The sequence below is a fragment of the Capra hircus genome, chromosome 16 (assembly GCF_001704415.2).
Source record: "Capra hircus breed San Clemente chromosome 16, ASM170441v1, whole genome shotgun sequence".
NCBI classification, from domain to species: Eukaryota; Metazoa; Chordata; class Mammalia; order Artiodactyla; family Bovidae; genus Capra; species Capra hircus.
The window spans coordinates 37,207,186-37,223,713 of NC_030823.1; positions in this window are offsets into that span (position 1 = coordinate 37,207,186).

Sequence of the window (16,528 nt, forward strand, 5' to 3'; positions counted from 1 at the left end):
ATCCCCCAGAGAAGGGAATGGCTACCCACTCAAATATTCTTGTCTCATCCTAAATGAAACAAAATCACCCCTAATGAGAATCATTATATAGTGATTGAAAAAAATCTGAGTCAAAGATTATAATCCAGGATTATACACTCATTCAGAAAGAGCACAGTTCAAATCCAAAGCCACATCATATGACATTTAATCCAGTATATTGCGTCAGCATGTCACAACTGCCTCTTTATTTGGAATGGTTTTTCAGGGTGACATCTGACCTTTTTGTGTCTTGTCCAAGATCTGTTTATCTTTGCAGACATGGAAATCATGCAGCACATATTTTTCCTCAATACAAATAATATACAAGTCATAGTCCAACTTGCTGACATTGATAAGTGATATTCAGTTCAGTTCAGTTCAGTCGCTCAGTCATGTCCGACTCTTTGTGACCCCATGAATCGCAGCATGCCAGGCCTCCCTGTACATCAACTCCCAGAGTTCACTCAAACTCATGTCCATCAAGTTGGTGATGGCATCCAGCCATCTCATCCTCTGTCGTCCCCTTCTCCTCCTGCCCCCAACCCCTCCCAGCATCAGAGTCTTTTCCAATGAGACAACTCTTCGCATGAGGTGGCCAAAGTATTGGAGTGTCAGCTTCAGCATCAGTCCTTCCAGTGAACACCCAGGACTGATCTTTAGGATGGACTGGTTGGATCTCCTTGCAGTCCAGGGGACTCTCAAGAGTCTTCTCCAACTCCACAGTTCAAAAGCATCCATTCTTTGGTGCTCAGCTTTCTTCATAGTCCAACTCACACATCCATACATGACTACTGGAAAAACCACAGCCTTGACTAGACAGACCTTTGTTGGCAAAGTAATGTCTCTGCTTTAATATGCCATCTAGGTTGGTCACAACTTTCCTTCCAATTAGCTATATATAACCAGTTCTTTGTATTGACATCCAGAGGCTACGAGGACTGGCTGGACTCTCTTTTATTTGAAGTACTTATATAACCATTTATAAATTTTCTGTTTATACATAACATTGCCTACTTGATGTATTATCTGGCACATAGATAGGCATCTCAAACATAAAACAGCTAAATCCCACTCTTCATTTTCCTCACCACTAACACACCTATATACCCCAAACTTGTTCCTCCCTCAGCCTTATTCACCCTGGTAATAACATGTCTAAATATTCAGTTTCTCAGGCCAAAAACTAAAGCATGATCCTTCATTGTTTTCTTTGCCTCCTGTATTAGTTTGCTAGAACTGCCCTAACAAAATACATGAGATTGACTGGCTTAAACAACAGGAAGGTATTTTCTCACCTTTCTGGAAGCTAGAAGTCTGAGACCAAATTGTCAGCAGGATTGGTTTCTTCTAAAGTCTTTCCTATGTTTGTAGACAGCCTCTCTCCTCCCTCTGTTATCACATGGTCTCCCCACTTTGTGTGCCTGTAACCAAATCTTTTCTCCTTATAAACACACAGATATCCTGGACTTGGCCCATACCAAAACCTCATTTTAAATCAGTTACCTCTTTAAAGACCCTCTCTCCAAATACAATCTGAGGTACTGGGGCTTAGAACTTCAATACAGAAATTTGAGAGGGGACACAATTCAGCCCTTATCACCTCACTACCTTCCTACCTATATCATCAGCAGATGTTTGTACTTCTCTCTACCTCCACAGCCTCTGCCTTGGTCCAAAACACTATTAGCTCTTAATTATCACTCTAAGAGCCTCCCGAGTAGTCTCTTTGCTTCCAGTCTTGCATCCTAACATTCCAGTTTCTATGCAGCAACACAAGTGATCTTTCTCAAACACATATAGGATCCCCCAAGATTAAATCTCCACAATAGTGAGCCATTATAATTAGAACACAACACAAGATCCACTAAAGCCTTTGACTCTGTGGATCACAACAAACTGTGGAAAATTCTTAAGGGGATGGGAATACCAGATCACCTTACCTACCCCCTACAAAACCTGCATGCAGGTCAAGAAGCAACAGTTAGAACCATACATGGAACAATGGAAAATTGGGGAAGGAGTACGTTAAGGCTGTATATTATCATCCTGCTTATTTAACTTATATGCAGACTACATCATAAGAAATGCTGGGCTAGATGAATCACAAACTGAATTCAAGATTGCCAGGAGAAATATCAACAGTCTCAGATATGCAGATGATACCACTTTAATGGTGGAAAGTGAAGAGGAACTAAAGAGTCTCTTGATGAAAGTGAAAGAGGAGAATGAAAAAGATGGCTTAAAACTCAGCATTCAGAAAACTAAGATCATGGCATCTGGTCCCATCACTTCATGGTAAATAGATCGGGGGAAAAAAGGAAACGTGACAGACTTTATTTTCTTGGTCTCCAAAATCACAGTAGATGGTGACTGCAGCCACAAAACTAAAAGATGGTTGCTCCTTGAAAGAAAAGCTATGACAAACCTAGGCAGCATATTAAAAAGCACAGACATTAGTTGGCTAACAAAAGTCCCTATAGTCAAAGCTATGGTTTTTCCAGTAGTCATATACAGATGTGAGAGCTGGGCCATAAAGAAAACTGAGCACTGAAGAATTGTTGCTTTTAAACTGTGGTATTGTAGAAGACTCTTGGGAGCCCTTTGGACAGCAAGAAGATCAAATCAGTCAATCCTAAGGAAAACCAACCCTGAATACTCATTGGAAGGACTGATGCTGAAGCTGAAGCTCCAATACTTTGGCCACCTGATGCAAAGAGCTGAGTTTTGGAAAAGATCCTGATGCTGGAAAAGAATGAAGGCAGGAGAAGAAGTGGATGACAGAGGATGAGATGGTTCGATGGCATCAACGACTCAATCGACATGAGTTTGAGCAAACTTCAGGAGATGGTGATGGACAGGGAAACCTATAGTCCATGAAGTTGTGAAGAGTCAGACATGACAGTGGCTGAACAATGAACAACAAATGGAAAGAAACCTATGTTACTCATTTATGAGGCTAATCAACTTGTTATATAAAGTATAGAAGTACATGGTTGCCCTTGTTCCTTATTATTACCATCCTCATCCAGATAGCATTCCCTGTATTTTTAGGACATCACACTGTTCTCCAAGGGCTTTCACATTTATCATCCTCTTTTCATGAACACACAAGCAGTATGTAAGCTTATCAGGATAGTCTCCATGTCTATATTGCAGATGAGGAAATAAATATACAAAGAGCTAGTGGCAGAGCCAAGAATCTTTCAATCCCCTGGCAAGGTAAAGGTTAATTCTTTGACAAAAAATAGAGGAAAGCAACTATAGGCCACACACCCAGTTCACTGTTGACCATTTTTCTAGGGTTAAGATAACACTATTTAACAAAGGAAATTCTGACTACCCTTTCCAATCTTAAGATGGTTCCTACAGCACTCAAACCTTTTCTTATAGACTTTGTACCTACTGTATTCATGACTGCTGTTCACAAACTCAGTTATTAGACTTAACTATGGAGGAAGCCCTGAAAATAAACAGCTTACTGAATTGGAAACATAAGTTGGTCAGAATAACTGCCCATTTCTTCTTGCCAAAAGGATTAAGTTGTAATAGTATACCCCATGAGGAAATGTAAAGCATCTTGCTTGTTGTGTAACTATGTGGGAGTCTGGTAAACAGAGGTTTCAACTTTGTGTTGAGTCCATGCCACAGATATGTAGAAAGTCCAAGGCACTCCCTGACGCTGGGAGAAACTATAGAGGCAATGGGGTTTGCTTTGGAGTTACAAGATTTCCCTTTATGCTTTTGTGCTCCTTGGTATATTTGCCATGTTATTCCTATAACATGCTTTCATACTTCCCCTACTTTCACACTAACCTCAACAAAGGATCTGTAATTCACTCTCATTAAGGTTTATTGAAAACTGCTGACAATGTCATCTCTGCTGAGATGTATATTTCAACATCTCATTTACATGATTAGTACTTTAATTCTGTTCTGTACATTTTTATTGGAGTACAGTTGATTTCCATATAGTCAAGGATATGTATGGTCTTCCCAGTGGTCATGTACAGTTGTAAAAGCTGGACCGGAAAGAAGGCAGAATGCAAAACAATTGATGCCTTTGAACTGTGGTGCTGGAAAAGACTTCTGAAAGTCCCTTGGACAGCAAGGAGATCAAACCAGTCAATCTTAGTGGAAATCAACCCTGAATACTCGTTGGAAGGACTGATGCTGAAGCTGAAACTCCAGTATTTTGGTCATCTGATGCAAAGAGTTGACTCAGTAGAAAAGTCCCTGATGCTGGGAAAGATTGAGGGCAGAAGGAGAAGATGGCTGGAAGACATCACTGATGCAATGGAAGTGAATTTGGACAAACCCCAGGAGATGGTGAGAGACAGGGAGACCTGACATGCTGCAGTCCGTGGGGTCACAAAGAGTCAGACATGACTGGGCAACTGAACAACAACTGATTTACATTATTGTGCTAGTTTCAGGTGTACAACAAAGTGAACCAGTTGATATTCAAGAGGATGGAAAGGTGGTAATCTCTTTCTTGTAGCAATAATGAAGACAAGACAGTGAGTTTCCAAGTGGTAGCAATAGTCAAAGTCTTACAAATGGTTCCAAAAAACACTGTGGTTCAATATGGTCTACCCATTTGAGTAAGAATCCAGCCAGAAGTAGATGGTATGAAAAATTCCAGCTACTGAATGGAAAGAAGGGATTATAGATAAGAACCAGACAGGCTCTCAGAGTACCACTCAAGTGGCCTAGAGACCAGATTAGAGTCTTTTTAAACTTTTCTGATTTTAAAAACAAAGAGGGTAAAAGTCCAGCCATAAGAGAAAGGATTAGTCCAGGGTACTCCAAGAAGCATATACCAAGACAGGACTAAAAGAAAAACTTCATTCCAAACTAACTAGATGATTTACATTTCACTCTCTGAATAAACCTATCTTCATGCCTATGTGTGTTCTAAGTCACTTCAGTCATGTCTGACTCTTTGCAACCCTATGGACTATAGCTCACCAGATTCCTCTGTCGATGGGATTCTCCAGGCAAGAATACTGGTGTGCGTTGCCACACTTTCCTCCAGGGGATCTTCCCAACTCAGGGATCAAACTCGCATCTCTTATGTCTCCTGCATTGGAAGGCAGGTTCTTTTTTTTTTTTTTTTTCCTGTGTAGCATTGCTTATTTATGTATTTATTTTTATTGGTTTTGCCATACATTGACATGAATCTGCCACAGGTGTACATGAGTTCCCATCCCTGAACCCCCCTCCCACCACCCTCCCCATATCATCTCTCTGGGTCATCCCAGTGCACCAGCCCCAAGCATCCTGTATCCTGTATCGAACCTAGACTAGCAATTCATTTCTTACCTGATAGTATACATGTTTCAATGCCATTCACCCAAATCATCCCACCCTCTCCCTCTCCCAGAGTCCAAAAGTCTGTTCTTTACATCTGCGTCTCTTTTGCTATCTTGCATACAGGGTTATCATTACCATCTTTCTAAATTCCATATATATGTGTTAGTATACTGTATTGATGTTTTTCTTTCTGGCTTACTTCACTCTGTACAATAGGCTTCAGTTTCATTCACCTCATTAGAACTGATTCAAATGTATTCTTTTCAATGGCTGAGTAATACTCCATTGTGTACATGTACCACAGCTTTCTTATCCATTCGTCTGCTGATGGACATCTAGGTTGCTTTCATGTCCTGGCTATTATAAACAGTGATCCTCTACACAGAAAACCCTAAAGACTCCACCAGAAAATTACTAGAGCTAATCAATGAATATAGTAAAGTTGCAGGACATAAAATCAACACACAGAAATCCCTTGCATTCCTATACACTAATAATGAGAAAGTAGGAAAAGAAATCAATTCCATTCACCATTGCAACGAAAACAATAAAATACTTGGGAATATATCTACCTAAAGAAACTAAAGACCTATATATAGAAAACTATAAAACACTGATGAAAGAAATCAAAGAAGACACTAATAGATGGAGAAATATACCATGTTCATGGATCGGAAGAATCAATATAGTGAAAATGTATATACTACACAAAGCAATCTACAGATTCAATGCAATCCCTATCAAGCTACCGGCGGTGTTTTTCACAGAGCTAGAACAAATAATTTCACAATTTGTATGGAAATACAAAAAAACTCGAATAGTCAAAGCAATCTTGAGAAAGAAGAATGGAACTGGAGGAATCAACCTGCCTGACTTCAGGCTCTACTACAAAGCCACAGTCATCAAGACAGTATGGTACTGGCACAAAGACAGAAATATAGATCAATGGAACAAAATAGAAAGTCCAGAGATAAATCCACACACCTATGGACACCTTATCTTCAACAAAGGAGGCAAGAATATACAATGGATTAAAGACAATCTCTTTAACAAGTGGTGCTGGGAAAACTGGTCAACCACTTGTAAAAGAATGAAACTAGAACACTTTCTAATACCATACACAAAAATAAACTCAAAATGGATTAAAGATCTAAACATAAGACCAGAAACTATAAAACTCCTAGAGGAGAACATAGGCAAAACACTCTCTGACATAAATCAGAGAAGGATCCTCTATGACCCACCTCCCAGAATACCGGAAATAAAAGCAAAAATAAACAAACGGGATTAAATTAAAATTGAAAGGCAGGTTCTTTAACACTAGCACCACCTGGGAAGCCCCCTTCATGCCTACAGATACAGTTATCTTTCTGCTTGGAGTCTAAGCATCTTTCAAACCCATCTTAAATCTAAACTCTTTCCTGCTGAGTCAGACTTTTTACCTGTTCCCCTGGAACATGCCAAGGTCTAACTCTGATTATGAATCTAAAGGCAACAAAGGATAGATAAGGGTTTATCTTGAGGATAACAGCCACCCTTTCACAGTTATTACAGGATCTTTAAGCATCCTCAGATATGGAAGGTAGGCTGCTTCCAGGAGTAGAGTGACTCACAAGTATAAGATTCTCAACTTCATTGAAAGACTTGATGAGGCTGGGGGTTCAGCTTATGCTATGATTCTGAAACCTACAAAAGTAAAATTTGCTCTGATTTCCAGCAAGAGTATCACTGAAGCTAAAAGAAATAAGAGGTTCTTTTAAGTCCACCACAAAAGCTCTGCCTCTCTGACCATTCATTGAGCCCAGAGTCTAAAGACCTAAGCCTGTAATTTTCCTTCTTAAACACTTCAGTTTGTTCAGAAGTAGCCATCCTTCCACTTGACCTTTTGAGCATCTCTGTTGCCACACAGGTAAGCATAAGAGCCACTTGTTCCTACAAGGCACTTGCTTTAGTACACTATTTGCCAAAATCAAACATAGGTGATAATATGGTTAGCTGTGATACCACCATTTTCCATGGATTACTGCATCCCAATTCACAGTTATCAAAGGGCTCAACACTACATTCAGATCTAAGGACATGACCAAGCCAGCTCCTAAATGTTATTTTTAAGTGTTTGTTGTATTGGACCATTCCTGACAGCAACTTTTGTATTAGTCAGTACCCATTCACCATTTATTTTAATATAAAAAATATAATAATAAAAATTGTTGGTGAGATACTAGAAACAAAAGAGCAAAGAACAAAAAACCCTAAAGAACAAAAAGAGGATACAGAATATCATAGAGGTAGTAACTGCAGAAAGGGCTACCACCTCCAGGCCTAAGAGACTGGGATGATTGGAACTTAGAAGCTTAAAGGAAACTTGCAGACCTGCAATTGCACCTCTGAGGAGGGTGCCAGCTGGCTAGTGTTGGCTCTTTGAAGCAGCATGTAGAAACTGGCTCTATGAGTACTGGAACAACTATAACCTGGAACTAGCCATGGAACCAGTATATTGCTGCAGTAGTGCTGACAGGAACAGGAAGCAAATAGAAAGGAGTAAGTCCCTTCTTTTCTAGGTTCTAAACTCCCCCAGACAAGGAGCCAGCTGGCAAAGAAGAATGAGGTTTGCAGAGTTCCAGGCCCAGAAAGTAGAGCAGAAAAGAACAGGTTTGATGAAAAGACAACCTACTGAATGGGAGAAAATATTTATCAATGATATGAACTATAAGGGATTAATATCCAATGTATATAAACAGTTCATACAATTCAGTATTAAATACAACCTGATTAAAAAATGGGTGGAAGAAATGAATAGGCTTTTTTCCAATGGGGAAATACAGATGGGCAGTAGACACATTAAAAGATACTCAACTGATTCATACTGTTGTTGTAACAGAAACCAACAGAGCATTGTAAAGCAATGAAAAAAAATTTTTTTTAAGATACTCAGTATCACTAATCTTCAGTTTAGTTCAGTTCAGTCGCTCAGTCGTGTCCGACTCTTTGCAACCCCATGAATCACGCAGCACGCCAGGCCTCCCTGTCCATCACCAACTCCCGGAGTTCACTCAGACTCACGTCCATCGAGTCTGTGATGCCATTCAGCCATCTCATCCTTGGTCGTCCCCTTCTCCTCCTGCCCCCAATCCCTCCCAGCATCAGAGTCTTTTCCAGTGAGTCAACTCTTCACATGAGGTGGCCAAAGTACTGGAGTTTCAGCTTCAGCATCATTCCTTCCAAAGAAATCCCAGGGCTGATCTCCTTCAGAATGGACTGGTTGGATCTCCTTGCAGTCCAAGGGACTCTCAAGAGTCTTCTCCAACAACACAGTTCAAAAGCATCAATTCTTTGGTGCTCTGCCTTCTTCACAGTCCAACTCTCACATCCATACATGACCACAGGAAAAACCATAGCCTTGACTAGACAGAACTTTGTTGGCGAAGTAATGTCTCTACTTTTTAATATGCTATCTAGGTTGGTCATAACTTTTCTTCCAAGGAGTAAACATCTTTTAATTTCATGGCTGCAATCACCATCTGCAGTGATTTTGGAGCCCCCAAAAATAATTCTGACACTGTTTCCACTGTTTCCCCATCTATTTCCCATGAAGTGATGGGACTGGATGCCATGATCTTCGTTTTCTGAATGTTGAGCTTTAAGCCAACTTTTTCACTCTCCTTTTCACTTTAATCAAGAGGCTTTTTAGTTCCTCTTCACTTTCTGCCATAAGGGTGGTGTTATCTGCATATCTGAGGTTATTGATATTTCTCCCAGCAATCTAGATTCCAGCTTGTGCTTCTTCCAGCCCAGCTTTTCTCATGATGTACCCTGCATATAAGTTCAATAAGCAGGGTGACAATATACAGCCTTGACATACTCCTTTTCCTATTTGGAACTAGTCTATTGTTCCATGTCCAGTTCTAACTGTTGCTTCCAGGGAAATGCAAATCAAAACCACAGTGAGAAATCACCTCACAACTGTCAGAGTGGCTACACCAAAACTCTACAGATAACAAATGCTGGCAAGAATGTGGATAAAAGGGAACCCTTATACGTTAGTGGTGGGAGAGTAAATTAGTGCAGCTACTGTGTAAAACAGCATGGACGTTTCTCAAAAAACTAAAAACAGAACTACCGTGTGATCCAGCAATTCCATTCCTGGGTATATACAAGAAAAAAACAAAAACACTCTAAAAAAGATACATTCACCCTTATGTTCACAGCATCATTATTTACAATTACCAAAAGATAAAAGCAACCTAAGTGTTCACCAACAGATGAATGAATAAAGAAAATAAGTCAGACAGAGAAAGACAAATACTGTATGATATCATTTATATGTGGAATCTAAAAACTTACAACAAACCAGTCAATATAACGTAAAAGAAGCAGACTCACACATATAGAGAACAAACTAGTGGTTATGGGGTAGAGGGCAATATATGGGTAGGGGAATGGCAGGTACAAATTACTGAGTGTAAGATAGGTTCAAGGATGTATTGTACAACATGAGGAATATAGCCAATATTTTTTAATAATGATGAATGAATAATAATAATGATGATGAAATAATTTAAAATTAACTTTTAAATTGTATAAAAATTACAAACAATAAAAAAATTTTTAATGACTTTGAGTCAAAGGAAAATAATCAGCCAGCATTCTTTAAACCCATCCCAAATACCACTGCTGCTGCTGCTGCTAAGTTGCTTCAGTCGTGTCCAACTCTGTGCGACCCCATAGATGGCAGCCCACCAGGCTCCCCCAGCCCTGGGATTCTTCAGGCAAGAACACTGGAGTGGGTTGCCATTTCCTTCTCCAATGCATGAAAGTGAAGTCGCTCAGTTATGTCTGACTCTTAGCAACCCCATGGACTGCAGCCCACCAGGCTCCTCCATCCATGGGATTTTCCAGGCAAGAGTGCTGGAGTGGGGTGCAATTGCCTTCTCTGTCAAATACGACACTTCCACCATAAAGCCTCTCAAGTTACTCCCATATAAATGTTTGTTCTCTCTCACTTGAGTCAATATAGTAACTTGGTTTCCTTTTGGTGTCACTTGTATTTTTCCCTAAGTAGATTTATGCTAGTACTTATCTTAATCTCTCCCCTCCCCATTGTCCTTCTCCTCCATATATGGACACATCCATGCTGGTTAGTGAATACTGAAACAGTAATTCACCTCTCTCCACATCCCCTGTGACTTCCCAATAACTAGTTGTAGTGATTCACTGCCACATAGTAGGTATACATATTTTAATGAGTGACTAAGTTAGTAAATAAATTTAACTGATTGAGTATCAGTCTAGGGAAATCAGACTTGGATAACACTAGGGGTTTTTGAACATAGGAACACCTTGGTTAAACAATATATCATTTGAGGAAATAGAAGAAAATGGCCTCTTTGTGGAGTGATTGACCCAATTTCAAACTCAGGAAAATTCTCAGCATCTAATTCACTGCGCCTTCCTCCTTATCCTCCTGACCATGTCAGAAGGGAGATATATGCCAAAATTCCACAGACTTAAGCGGATCCAAAAACTGAAGCCAGTTTCACATAACACAACAAATAGAACATATTTTGCAACCAGTAAGAAAAACAAACTTAAAAAAAAGCATCTGGTGTAGACTTATCTGAAAAGTTAAGCAGAATATTATACTCAGAACAAAGGAAGGATGGCTCCAAGTGTTCTTGTGGGAAGAGATGAAGTCTGTTCCAGATCCCAAGAAACCAAAAAATACTTCTGGCAGATGAGCTGAATCACTGTTCTGTGTTACTAATTAGAAAATACTTAGAATAGGGTCACCAAGTTAAATCAACATTTACTTATAGAGCTCCTACAGAATACCCAACTCTACTGGGTGCTGAGGAAGATAAAATTTAGGTACACATTATGGTCCATGATGGGAAATATTGAATCAGTTGAACAGAGGTAAGACTTATGTGACAATGAGCACACCATCCCAGAAGTCTCCAAGGTAAGGTGGGACATCATATTTGATCTACAGGAACTCATCAGCAAAGTGTTTAGGTACTAGGAAGCCTTCTTGAGGAGACTGAAGTTTATTCAGGGTCTGAAAGATGCACAGGACTTGTACAGACCAAATGGAGGTGGAAAAGTTCCTCCACCCCTGAATTTAGAGGCCGGCACCAGGAGAGAGCATGACCTTAAGCAGAGAGATGAGAAGGAGTGGGGTGTATGTGATGGGTAGACAGGGTGTGTGCACAGAAATGGTGGATGGCTAGAGCAGGGCAGAGTGTGACTGCCAGCAGGAAGTGATCTTCAACTCCTAAGAAGGGGCATGACATAATAGGTGCTTTGGGAAGATTAATTTCTCAAAGTCACTTGAAGTCCCAGCTTCAGAAGAATGACCCTTGGGAAAGAGCAAAAAAAAGAAACACTGCTAGCCACAGAAGAGCTCCTCAAAGAGAATGGAGGTGAGTCTAAGTTCATTAAAGTCATCACTGAAGAAAGGAAAGGGGATACTGCCATTCTGACCCTTCAGACTTTCTTCTGACTGAACAGCTTTCTTCTCTGTGGCCCAAGGCCTCCTCTTAGATAAACCTGAGGGGTCACCTTCAAGGCAATTGCCATAAAATCTTGTGCTTGAAGAAAACTTCCAGGAAAGAGAAACCTAAATCTCTTTTCCCATCTCCCTCTTCTATATTTGGCATAAACCAGGTAAAGCTAGGCATCAGCTCAGGGAAAGGAGTAAGGGAGTAACTCTGTGGTCTGAGCAGTTCTGGAGATGCAATAACGTGAACCCCAGGGATCTAGAATCACAGTAAAGCAAGGCCTCTGGCTACAGTTGTGAGTCTCCCAAGACTCCATTAGGTTCAGCAAAATACAATAATGAGAATTACAAGATAGGAAGTGATCTGGAAAATCTTCCCAAACCCTCACATATTCTGCAATAATCAGCTTATCTGTCAAGCATCAGTGCTTCTCACGCCTTATACAAGGCTCACAGTAAATTCTCTTATTCTCCCCCAGCCTCTAAGAATTCTAGTCTGCTTCCCAGGGAAGTCAGACAACAGGCAGCCTGTCCAAACTACTTCTGCTCTGTCCAGCATTCAAACTACAAACCACCTATGGAATTTGGAAAATGGGGAATTGAAGAAAGAGGAATGAAAAAGCTGGTTTAAAGTTCAACATTCAAAAAACTAAGATCATGGCATTCAGTCCCATCACTTCAAGCCAAATAGATGGGAAAACAATGGAAACAGTGACAAATTTTATTTTCTTGGGCTCCAAAATCACTGCAGATGGTGACTACAGCCATGCAACTAAAAGATGCTTGCTCCTTGGAAGAAAAGCTATGACAAACCTAGACAGCATATTAAAAAGCAGAGACGTCACTTTGCTGATGAAGTTTTGTCTAGTCAGAGCTATGGTTTTTCTAGTAGTCATGTACGGATGTGAGTGTTGGACCATAAAGAAGGCTGAACATCAAAGAATTAATGCTTTCAAACTGTGGTGCTGGAGAAGACTCTCAAGAGTCCTTGGATAACAAGGATATCAAGCCAGTCAATCCTAAAGAAAATCAATACTGAATATTCTTTGGAAAGACTTGATTCTGAAGCTGAAGCTCCAATACTTTGACTACCTGAAGCAAAGAGCCAACTCAGTGGTAAAGACCCTGGTGCTGGGGAAAATTGAGGACAGGAGGAGAAGGCAGCAACAGAGAATGAGATGGTTGGATGGCATCATCAGCTCAAAGGACATGAGTTTGAGCAAACTCCAGAAGGACAGGAAAGAGTGGTGTGCTGCAGTCCATGGGGTGGCAAAGAGTTGAAACAACTTAGTGACTGAACAACAATAACAACAATTCTTATATAGCTCATTTGGCTTATACTTCAGAGGCCCCAAACAGTAGTAGTCTCTCCACAATAGTCCCCTTGACCCAGAAGGGGAGGCACTGGGAGGTACTTCCTCAGCAACATCTCCTCACAATGGGGTCCCATGCTGCTTCTAGGCAGCTGTACTGGACAGAATTTAATATAACCCCATTTTAGCTCATCTTGGGAGGCTCACATTTGGCCCTCAATAAACCATTTCGCACATTTTGTTGCAACCCCTCTGGGAGTGTATGCCAAAGCCAACACAGAAGGTCCTTCCTAGGTAGCCAGCCAGAATCTGATCCTCTAGATTTCCCAGGCAGGAGGCAGGCAGACAAAGTTCCTCTCTCTAAGTGATTGAATGGAGCTCCTCCTTTATGCATGTGGCAAGAAGCAGGTCTTCTGATCCCATCGCTTTGATCGAAAAGACACACAGCACACCTGCAGCTCTTTCCAGAGAGATTCATTTCAAGATTCTCTCTCGACCCATTTTCTTGACACTCTTACACTCTCAGTTGCATCAGCTGAAACTTCCAATTTTACTTGGCTCTTAGCAGCCAAATTAAGTCAACTTTTGGACTTTAGGGTCATATAGAACAATCTCTTAAGCAGTTTAAGTATATTTGTGTTGACTTTAGCTTACATTTTCTATCTTTGAAAGGTTTAGTTTGATTTATTCAGTAGATTGGGCTTCCCCGGTGGCTCAGCAGTAAAGAATCTGCCTGCAATGCAGGAGCCGCAGGAAACACGGGTTCCATCCCTGGGTTGGGAAAATCCCCTGGAGGAGGGCATGGCAACCCATGCCAGTATTCTTTCCTGGAGAATTCCATGGACAGAGGAGCCTGGCAGGATACAGTCTATGAGGTCATAAAGAGTCAGACACAACTGAAGAGATTTAGCATGCACTCATGCATTCAGTAAACCAACAGATTCAGAGAATGTTGGAAGGATGCCATTAATAGTTCAGTTTTCTCATTTTACAGAGTAGAGATCTGAAGTCTTGTGAGAATTAACACAAAATATACAACCAAAGGGGTAAATCACTGAGTATTTATTATATAGCCCTTAGAGAAGAGTATGAATGTGTTTAGGGGTTCTAGAAATACAAAACTGGTTTCCAATTCTTTTTTTTTTTTGACTGTGCTAGGTCTTTTGGGGGGCACATGGGCTTTTGCTAGTTGCAGTGCAAGGGCTTCTCTTGCCGGGGAGCACAGGCTGTAGGGAGTGTGGGCTCAGTAGCTGCAGCATGTGGGGTTCTCTAGTTGTGGCACACAGGCTTAACTGCCCTGTAGCATGGGGGATCTTAGTTCCCCAACGAGGGATTGAACCCTTGTCCCCTGCATTGGAAGGTGGATTCTTAACCACTGGACCACCTGGGGAAGTCCCTGGCTTCCACGTCATACCACATAACCCACGGTGCTAGACACTGCTCAGTGACATTGACCCACTCCTGTAGGGTCCCTCCTGCATCCCAAGGACTGGAAGGTTCAATACTACATTTCTAAGACTTGTTTGCAGTTAAAGCTTGGATACAATTTAGGTTTTCCCATTGAGATAAATATCCAGGCTTAGAAGGCAAAGGGAAGCAGAGGCTACATTTCTGTGACATGTTGGTGGGCAAACATGTTCCAACAGATGTGTTTACATCAGTCAGACTCCATACCTCACTGTTTGAAGACATCTGTTGTAACAGCAGAAGTTTCCTGTCCTTTGGGTGGTAGCTCTAGTGATATGATCTTACAAGGCCTGTGGCAGCCCTCTGGTTTCTGCTCCTCCTGCCCTTTTATCTACTCCTTTTTTTGTGAAATAGAAAAATTTCTGCTTCCTGTTCTAAATCATGAGTGATATGCATATAGGCCATGAATATAAAATCTTAAAGATGGAAGGACCTTCTCGGAGGCATCAATTCTATAATCACCTAGCAAGTCCCCAAACATCTACCTCCTAAATATTTCATATGTCCAGTCTCTATTCTCCTTTCTGCTGCCATTGCTCTAATTTAGGTCCCCCACATCTCTGCCTAGACGTTTGAAATAACCTCCTGGGTTTTTATATGCTTTATTGTAGTTATTGTCCATTCTAGTTTCCATGTGAATCTGGTCTTTTCTGATCTTATCACTCCCTTGTGCAAAATTCCTGAATGGATCACCACAACCCAGAGGATATATCCAAACCCTTGAATGTGGCACTTTAGTGCTCTTCATAATCTGGGCCCTGCCTGATTAATTCATCTGCTATTCCCATCACCTTCAGTTCAGTTCAGTTCAGTTTCTCAGTTGAGGAACTCTGACTCCTTGCAACCCCATGAATCGCAGCACGCCAGGCCTCCCTGTCCACCACCAACTCCAGGAGTTCACTCAGACTCATGTCCATAGAGTTGGTGATGCCATCCAGCCATCTCATTTTCTGTCATCCCCTTTTCCTCCTGCCTCTAATCCCTCCCAGCATCAGAGTCTTTTCCAATGAGTCAGCTCTTCACATGAGGTGGCCAAAGTACTGGAGTTTCAGCTTTAGCATCATTCCTTTCAATGAACACCCAGGACTGATCTCCTTTAGAATGGACTAGTTGAATTTTCTTGTAGTCCAAGGGACTCTCAAGAGTCTTCTCCAACACCACAGTTCAAAAGCATCAATTCTTTGGCGCTCAGCTTTCTTCACAGTCCAACTCTCACATCCATACATGACCACTAGAAAAACCAGAGCCTTCACTAGATGTACTTTTGTTGGCAAAGTAATGTCTCTGCTATTTAATATGCTATCTAGGTTGGTCATAACTTTCCTTCCAAGGAATAAGCATCTTTTAATTTGCTGCAATCACCATCTGCAGTGATTTTGGAGCCCAGAAAAATAACGTCTGACACTGTTTCCACTGTTTCTGCATCTATTTCCCATGAAGTGATGGGACCAGATGCCATGATCCCATCACCTTACAGTTCAGCAACACTGAACTAATTGCAGCTTGCTCTATCTTGTTCTCTTTTCTGTGCATTGCACATATTTTTCTTTCTATTTTATGTTCCTTGCCCATTATCTACCTAAGAAACCTCTATTCTTCCTTCAAGATTCAGCTTTCTTCTCACTTCCTCTTGAAGTTTCTCTCACTCCTCTTCCAGGTGGACCTAGATGTTCCTACCAGAGTGCCAGCACTCCACTGAATCACACTTCCATTGTGACTTTGATCACCTCTCTCCATTAGACTAAATGTTTCTAGATGGTGAAAGTGTTCTTTCCATCTTTGAGCCCCTAACAGACTACTCTAATGCATGACATGGAAAGCACTCAGGGAAGTGGACGGAAGGGAAGGGGGGAAGAGTAGGAAGAAGGTATATAGAAACAGGAAAAGTGAGACGGAGACAGAGCCAAGATTCAGT